Here is a 9375-nt window from a genome sequence, read left to right as displayed (position 1 = left end):
GGGTCTGGTCTGGATGTGATCTCCAGAGATCCCTTCCAGGCCTGTTTTTTCTATGAGTCAACCTCAGAGGGGGTTTGTCCTGACTCGGGGCCGGGGGCAGATATCATGAATAACTAAACCCTGCTTCTGTGCCAAGTGACTGGGGAGGGCAAGGGTGCCACGCTCCAGCTCCACGCCCTGTCTCTCTATCACCATCTCAGCCTTTATCACCGAGGCACTGGAGCACCTCACCAACACCCGCCCACGTCCGTGGGATGGAGAAAAATCACTGCTGCCGCTTTCAAGATGGGAACCTGATGCCCGGCAAGCGAGCGGCTTGCCACTGTCACACGGGGGCTCTGTGTCAGACTCCGGAAGAAAACTTTGATCCAGTCCCAATCCCCTGCTCTAATCATCACAAAGCTCTTTTCTTTCCTACCTCCCTGCTCCCCTCCCAAGCTGTATCTCTCTCTGCCTTCCTGTGTGGCATATCCCCCAGCCCACCCATCCAGCATCCCATGCTCCTTCCTGCATGGCTCCCTCAGCTACCCTGCCGTGCGGTCTCCTGTCTTTGTAAATCTTCCCTTAGCCCTGCCTTTATTTTATGTGCTATTTTCCTGGTACACCCTAGATCTTCTCCAGGAGCACCCAGTGATTTGCAGCGGACCCTCCAATAAGGGCAGATTTTTACTGAGTAACCGGGTAAACAAATCTGCTGAGAGAGCCCAGATTGCTCCGAGTCCTCTCTGCTCGCTCAGCTGTGCTTCTTCTGGAACAGGATTGAACAGACTGACAGGCAGTCTCTGTGTGTCTGCGTTCTTGCAGCCTTGTCGGAGCACCATTTCCAGGTCTCTATAAATAGCCAGGTGGCCCAAATGTCCCCGTCTCAACTATTTTCTCCAAAGAGCAAGGACTCAAACACCCTAGTGGAAAACGAACCTCTGAATGAACTAAATTCCCATCATCTCCTCCTCTCCTTTCAGGTTTCCAAAGGCCTGGGAGAGATCATATAAGGACTGGCCCTAAAACAGCACGAGCCTGTTGGCGTTAGAGAGCTGGGTACCCGTGATGCTAGCTGGATAGACGTGGGGATGCATATGGCAATAGACAGACAGATACATATAGCAACAGAGAGAGGGTATCTATGGCAACGGATGGATGGATGGATGTGGTGACAGATCGTAAAACTGAACATTTGTTGCAAGGATTCTGGTCTCTTTATTTAAATCAGTGGGCTCGCTCCTGGCATAAGGTGCTGCTTCGTGGCAGTAAGGGTTACCAGTACCTGGTCCTAGATGAGTATATTGTGGCTGTTCACTCTTCACAGGGGCAGGCAGCTTGGTTTCCCTGGCAGAGACCTTCACATGAGCATGGTTTACATTCCTGCCTAGCCAGGCAAAGGGTCTAATGCAGGGGTGGGCAATTATTTTGGGCGGAGGGCCGTTTACTGAGTTTTGGCAAGCCATCGAGGGCTGCATGACAGGCAGCCAGGGGCAGATAAATATTAATTTTTTAAATTTTTTCGGGGCCCCATGGGCCTGATAGAATGGCCTGGCGGGCTGCATCCGGCCCGTGGGCCACATTTTGCCCACCCTAATAATGCCTGAAGAATCAGACTGAACTAATGTAGCTCAGAGAGCAAAATGACCAAGAGCCCCCCCGCTGATTCCCATGTAATGAACACAGGGAACTGCACATTATCGCACCTGCATGAATATCTGTAAGTAAGCACGAGGCCTTGGGACTGCGAAATGACCACGAGCCATTCCTGTTCCTCCACAACAACCCATAGTAACTACAAACTATTGAATTCTTTAAGAGGGAGCATAGTTGAGGAAACCTTGGATATTTCTTGGGGCAAGAAAAGGGCCTCATCCTTTTGGGTCCTATTATTAATCATGCATTATTGGGTCAACTGTAGCTGATGCAGACGAGAGCAGGATTCTAGCATGCGTTGGAGAGATGGACTCCGGGGACAGCACGCAAAAAGCATTGAGATAGCTAAATGAATCCCCTGAGAAAGAGAACCCAGCAAAAGAAAAAAGATGAAAGTATAGAGATAAGTAGATCCCCTGGGGCAGAGAGAGAAAAATGGAGAGAGTTTGATCCCAGGAGAGAGAAAGCACAAGACAAACAGCTGATAAGGAGGGAGGGAAGGAAGGGAAGTCTTCCCTCTAGGTTGGCTAGAGCTCTCCACTACCCGGGCTTGCCCTGTTCCCAGAGCTGCTTTCACATTTCCAGCTAGGGATATGGCACTAGTGGTTTTTTTGGAGGAGGAGAGGGCTGCGGGGTGATGTCCCCTGGCAGGGAGCACAATAAAGTCTGTTAGAGAAGGCGGGTTGGTCCTTCAGGGATTTCAGGTGCAATATCTTTCTGGGGGTAGAGAGAGCAAGACCAGTGGAGCTGTGCCTTCCTTGAAAGAAAATGTGATAGGTAAATAGGGCTGTAGGTTGTAGCCGTGTTGGTCTCAGGACATAGACAGACAAGGTTCTTTGGGTGAATATGATATCTTTTATTAGACCAACTTATATGGCTGGAAAAAAATTTTATAGCAAGCTTTCCGGTTTAAAAACCTTTCGTCAGGCTGAGAAAGTCTCTGCACTCGGCGTGTGCTCTTCCTGGATGGAAGGCATAGTAACGAAGCCAGAGGCTGATAAATAGGTAAATAGGATTCCTTTTGATTTGCGTAAAGCACCCTGATCAAATACCTCTCTGAATTAAATCTAAACAGGATGCAATGCGAGACGCAGAATATAAATTTCAATTCCATACACACTCTAGGAATTCAGGTATGGGCTTTTGGTTAGGAATTACAACATTAAGGGCTCTTGCACAAGCTCCGGGTCCACTTAGAAAGGCAGAAGATGTTATCGTCAGTAGGCTATCATCACTCTTCTCTGCAGCTGGGTCTTGGTCAGGACCTGGAAAAACTCTGTGTGGTGACATTTTTGCAGTGCACTTGGGAGCTAGACAACTAAAGAAAAGGACACGGCATGTCTCTGTGTCCAGCAGCCTCCATAAAACGTCCCTTTGATATGCATCGCAGCTGAGATGCAGCTGAGCCCTGTCTCTTCTCTGCCGTGAGGGGCAGTGCATTGGCATCTCTTTGATTGCCTGAGCTTTACGGTGCATGTTTCTGCCTACACGTGTCCTCCTAGAAAATGACCTGCATGTTTAAATCCCTGCACGCAGCTTCTGGGCATCTCAGCGACCAGCAAGAAGGGTGCTGCGAGCATCCAGCAATATGAAAAGTCCACCCTACTGAAACAGAAAAGTGGTGTTTGCAAAGAAAATACGTGCTGGGGAATTATTTAAAAAGAAAGTTCTTAGAGAAATGACATTAATAAGCTATCATTATGCCATATTTCTATAAATTATGGAGCCCGTTTATATATTGCTTAAGAGCTATGTTAATCAGAATGATAATGATCTTGCATATATACAGTGCCTTTCATCCACGAGGATCCTAAAATGCTTTCCAAACTATATATAGGGATTGCTTTGCCTCTTCCAAAATGCAGACACCTCTGGGGTGTCTTGCAGCAACTCCACAGAATGGCTAGGGCAGGAAAGAACAGGGTCTGTGTTTGAGAAGGGGGCATTTTGAGACTGGCCGAATGTAATCTTTCAAACGGGAATTTGGCCAAAACACTGCTACTTAGGCACCTGCTCTTTCAAAAATGATGTGCTGTGGATCCTGGCAAAGACGTGCAGGATCCACTTGTAATGAGGCCTAATTAGCTATTCCATTTCAAAGCTGGCAGCTGTAGGGGAGCGGCACCTTCAGGACCACGCTGGAGAATTGGGACAATGATGTTTCAAAGAAATTGGGACTTCTTTGCCATGGAGTCCACATAAGGAGCCTCTGCTTGGGCCCCTCACTCTTTTCCCATTCTCTCCATCTGCGACAGACAGCACATCTGAAGCATTTCCTGGTGATCTTGAGAAGTCAGTTAGGTATTTAGAATATGAAGGGATTGTAGAAAACTGCACGGAGGGCCTGACTCTGGCCCAGCTTACGTCTCATTTAGAGCAATGCCATCTAGCCTCAGCAGAACGATTTCTGATTTATGCTGGTGTGAGATCAAAGTCCCGCTTGGTTCTTGAAATAAATCCATACCCCAGCATGCACAACAAAATCCTGTCCTTGGAGGCTCATGGACAGAGGTGATATCTTTCATTAGACCAACAAGATTTTTGCGAAAAAAAATTCTTTAATTTTGCAAAAATCTTGTTGGTCTAATAAAAGATATCACCTCTGTCCATGAGCTTTGATTGCTTTTTCCTCTAGATCAATGTGGCTACAACCTGGACACCTGTCTTTGGAGGTAGTTTTTAAAACTAGTATGGACAATATTTGGGGGAATAATCTTTGCTGGGGTCTTTCCAGTCTCTAACTGGTAACCCTATGATTCACATCAAGGAGTACAGTGCCACCTGATGGCAGAAAGTATCCAGAGGGAAGGTTAATTAAGCTTCAACATAGACAAAATCCTGCGGGCTACCAGCAGTACAGGTTTCCCTTGCTTCATGCAGGCTCTGTATGTGCGAATTCGCTCTTATGCAATGACCAATTTAATACCAACAATTCGTTACGTGCTGGGTAAATTCACTCTTATGCAATCGGTACATTGTGGGAGTGATGCCACAGGCCAGGGAGTGGCACCACGTGCTGCCCCCACAACAACCCCTTGGCCCTGCTCATGCCCCTCGCTCTCCCCCCGAGACCCCCAGGGGCTGGTGCTGTGGAGGAGCTGGGTGCGAGGCTGTCCCTGGGCTGGGGTCTTCATAGCGGCGCTGCCCTCATTACATCCCACGTGCGCGGCGTGGGCGGTGGGGGGGATACGCTGTGAGCCCCCAGCCCAGGGACAGCCCCATGCCCGGCTCCTCTGCAGCGCCAGCCCCTGCAGCCTGGCCCGGTTTGGCCCCGTCAGCGTGGCGCCCTGGGAGCTGTGAGCCATGAAGCAGCCCGGCAGCAGCGCTGTACTCTCTGCTGTTGGCTAGTACCAAAATTGTCTTGTACAAGTGGTAGAAATGGGTTTGGGGGTCAGTACAGTCAAGGTCTTGGATCATATCCCTATTTCTTACATTGTAAAGCAGGCTCCCTCAATGTGAATTTGAGTTATGCGCCGTTTGCTAGGAACACACGTACAGCATAAAGTGAGGGAAACATATATGTTCTTCCCATCTTTGATCTTAGAGCAATTTTTAACTCTCGTTTTATTAAATGCTGTTATTATACTAACCCATTCAGAACGTGGCTCGAAGCTCTTTTTGCCTGTTGTTTTCTGCAGACGCAGCGCTGTACGCTTTAGTTTGTTGCTGAAGTGTCTTGCTACCCTGCTGTCGTTGGAAACCATCACTCTTGAAGGCTGGCTTGCACACCATGATTGCTTGTTGGAGTGGAGTGAATATGGGGCTCTGCCGAAGCGGAAATGGGTTTTTTTGGAGGGTGTTATGCAATTTTTTCGTGCTCCAAGCCAAATCAGCCAAATGCATGAGCCAGTCAAGAACCATAAGTGGCCCTACTACCAGACGAGTTTTCCATCTATTGACTCCTCTGTGAAATCCTATGAAATATGAACTTTCATTTCTACCCAGGAGAACTTTTACAGTCTTCTCTCCAATGCCTATTGAAGGGTGTTTGTGCCCAAAAGCTTGCAATTAAAGACAAAATGTTTGCAAAAATCTTTTACAATCTTTTTTTACAAAAAAACTTTTACAATCGTTTCTCCAATGCCTATTGAAGGGTTTTTGTGCCCAAAAGCTTGCAATTAAAGACAAAATGTTTGCAAAAATCTTGTTGGTCTAATAAAAGATGTCATCTTTACTATAAGTCCTGATTGCCTACTACCGCCAAACATCCTCCACCTTCACTCGGGGTTTCAAATGTTTCCAAATCATTTGGCAGGCATCCTATGTGCAGGCCCAAGCCTGGGGGCTTGGGGTTCGGATGCCCCCGAGTTTCACTCGCCCTCAGCCGTATAGCTGCAGGAGCAAGCTAGTTGAAGCAGACTGGTTGTTTTGTGACTGTACAGTTGACTAGTTGGGAGCTAGGCACACGCTTCATATTTATGAGGTTTCTCAGGCGTGCGGGACTGCCCGATGGTTTCCTGTTATAGGGCTGCTCATTAGCACAGGGTAATGCATGCTTTTCTTGTAGGGGAGTGTACCTCACACCTACCAGTCTCTCCCAGTACCATGTCAGCCTCCACATCCTTGAGTCTCAGGTTAAGAGCTCAATACGTTCATTTAATCAGATCGGCTGAAACACCACCAGGCACATAGCCTATGGCCAAGGTCTCCCATAGGGCCATGGTAGTGAGGGAGTCCCCCGTAGGACGGGGCACTGTGATTGGATGAGCAGGCAGAGTTAGCTCATTGCAGAAATGCAGACTGAATTTCTATTGCCTGAAAATATGAGGCACTTCCTGTAGCGACTGCCAGAATCATCAAATTAGCATAAATTCTATTAACAGTTTCCCAGACAAGACATTTCAAGGCCTGGCCCCCTGATGCAAACAAGAGAGAATATAATTACTTTGCAATAAAGAGACTGGCAGAAGGACCTGCAATCTTAACTCACTAGTAATTTTTTTTCTCCTTTGAAATAATATTGCATATAAAAGGGACCTACAACTCTCACTCCGCAAAGCCTCCATGGACCTAGGCTAGGCTAGAACGAACCAGAGCCAAAACATCTGCCTTTCTGTTTCTTTGGCCCGTCTGACCCCTTTTTGCTATTTTGCAAGGCAGTGTTTTAATCTAATCTAGCAGCATCGCCACAAGATCTGGTATCATCAGAATATCAACACGGCTGAGACCTGGTCAGCGCTTGAGTGGGTAATATCCATCTTATTACAGGAAGCTTCCCTTGGTCACTCAGTGGTTGAGAATATAATGCAAGATGGGATCCTGTTTTTTAAAGCAAGGTTTCAAGGAAAAATCTTTTGAGGAATTATTCTTCTGAATGGCAAATCGTTAAGAAATTATTTAAATTGTGTTAAAGGGCTCCTGGAGGCAATTGTACCCAGCAGTTAAAAGAAGACTCTATAGATAAAAAAATGTCATTAGAGTATTCAGTTTATCTCCCTGAAAGCCTAGGTGCTGGGATTTAGGACTCTTGAGTTGTGTTCCTGACTTACTTTGGTTTACATACCTAAACAAAACTATAGACAAATCCAGCTATTTTCTCCCGAAAGCGGAGAAGGATGCAAGGAAGGAGGGAAGGCAGTGGGCAAGCATAGGAGAGAGTTACTGTTATTTATAACTACTTGGGAGGAGCTCTGGTGCTAGTCTAATAGGCGCCTTGTCCCAAATACGCAACGGTCATCTGCTCTCACGCTGCGTGACTCAGTTGCAGAATACTGTGCCTTGCATGGGCTTGTTCATCGCACAGCAAGCTAGTGGCTACCCCAGTGTTTTCCAACCTTTTCCAGCCCAAGGCACACTTACATTAATACAAATTTTCCGTGGCACACCTGTAAAGGCATTCCCCGTCCTCATACCTATTGTAGCTCATTGCCATGGCAAAATTCAGTGGCACGCCTGTTCATTTCTGACAGCACATGTTTGTGCCGTGGCACACTGGTGGGGAAACAGTGGGCTACCCAACGGCGGGCTACAACACGCCTTGTGCCAGGCACATTGCACTCCCATGGGTGTGCCCTCGGTAACATTGCTCTCTCTCATCTCTGCTTTGGGCAATAGAGATAAAATAAAAGATATTGAAATAAACTCTCAGCCAGACTTTGATAATCCTACGCTGCCAGTGCACTGGGACATCGTCTTCCCACCAATAGCTCGGCTTCCCTCAAGATGCCTGGTGTGGTCCACCCTTTCAAAACCCTCTGACTTGTCCTTACTTACTCGATGGCACGAAGGACGGTCAGCACAAACACCAGTCACTCACCACATCTCTGGCCCTATAATCAGTCAACCAGGATTTAATTGGCCACATCGTATCCGGTTAAATTATTTCCATCTTCCTCGATCCTCCTGGTTTTTTTCTCAATCTTCCCGGTCTTCTTCCTCGATTCTCCCAGTCTCGGGCTATGGGCTGAGGAGGGAGAGGAGAATCGAGGTAGTCAACCAAAGACTGTGGCGCTGGTGTCATCGGGAAGGCTTTGGCTTCCACGATCACAGTCTGCTCTTTGGTGACAAAGGCAGTGGACTGCTGGGAAGGGATGGCCTCCAACTCACTCCGCTGGGGAGGAGGCTCTTCTCAGTCAGACTGGCTGACCTGCTCCACTGGGCTTTAAACTGAGCCCGCCAGGGGATGAGGGGACCACCACCACTGCAAGCTCATTGGGCTGCTTTTGCAAACCCAGAAGGCTAAGGCACTCAAGGGAACCTACCCCTACCCAGCCCCAGAGCGAGCCATAGGGAAGGTAAGGGCCCCCAATGGGGCACTTGCATGCCTGTACACCCATGCCAGGAGCTTGGGGAATAAACAGGGGGAACTGGTCCTCCTACTAAACCGAAAGGATTATGATCTCATAGGGATAACAAGACCTGGTGGGACTCCACCTATGACTGGGCCACAGATATAGATGGCTATGCCCTGTACAGGAGAGATCGAGTGGACAAAAAGGATGGCGGGGGGGTAGCTCTCTATGTCGAGGAAAGCTATGCATCCCTGCAAGCTGCCATTGGCACCCAGGATGGATGACTGGAGACTCTCTGGGTCAAAATCCGTGGCGAACATGGCACAGGGGGACACAATGGTGGGAGTCTACTACAGATCTCCTAGCCAGGATCAAGAGCTTGACCAGGAATTTGCCAGGGAACTGGCCGAGACTGCACGCTCCCGGTGCACGGTTCTTATGGGAGACTTCAACTACCCAGGCATCTTGTAGGAAGAGCACTCAGCCACATCCAAATGGCCGCAAAGCTTCCTCCTGTGTGTGGATGAGCTCTATCTGACTCAAGAAGTCTATAGATCGACGAGAGGCAAAATGCTGCTCGACCTGATACTAGCAACAGGGGATGACTTAATCAGTGCCCTAACGATAGAAGGGAAGCTGGGAGACAGCGACCACGAGCTGATCACCTTCACCATCCACCGTAAAGCTGGCAAATCAGTCAGCAAAGAAGAAGTCCTTGACTTCAGGAAAGCTGACTTTGATAAGCTCAGGAGGTTTGTTGGTGAGGCCCTAAGGGACCACGACCCAAAGGAGAGGGGAGTTCAGGAAGGGTGCATGCTCCTCAAGGGAGCAAGCCCGGAAGCTCAAGCAATGTCTATCCCATCTTGTAGGAAAGGCAGCAAAAGGGCACAGCAGCCCCCCTTGCCAATGCAGGGAACTAGAGGACCTCCTGCATCTAAAAAGACAGACCTACAAAGGATGGAGAACTGGATCCACCTCAAAGGAGGAGTACTCTGCACTGGTCCGGACC

This window comes from Alligator mississippiensis, chromosome 15 (genome assembly GCF_030867095.1).
Source record: "Alligator mississippiensis isolate rAllMis1 chromosome 15, rAllMis1, whole genome shotgun sequence".
Lineage (NCBI taxonomy): Eukaryota > Metazoa > Chordata > Crocodylia > Alligatoridae > Alligator > Alligator mississippiensis.
Note: the sequence above shows the minus strand (reverse complement) of the source record.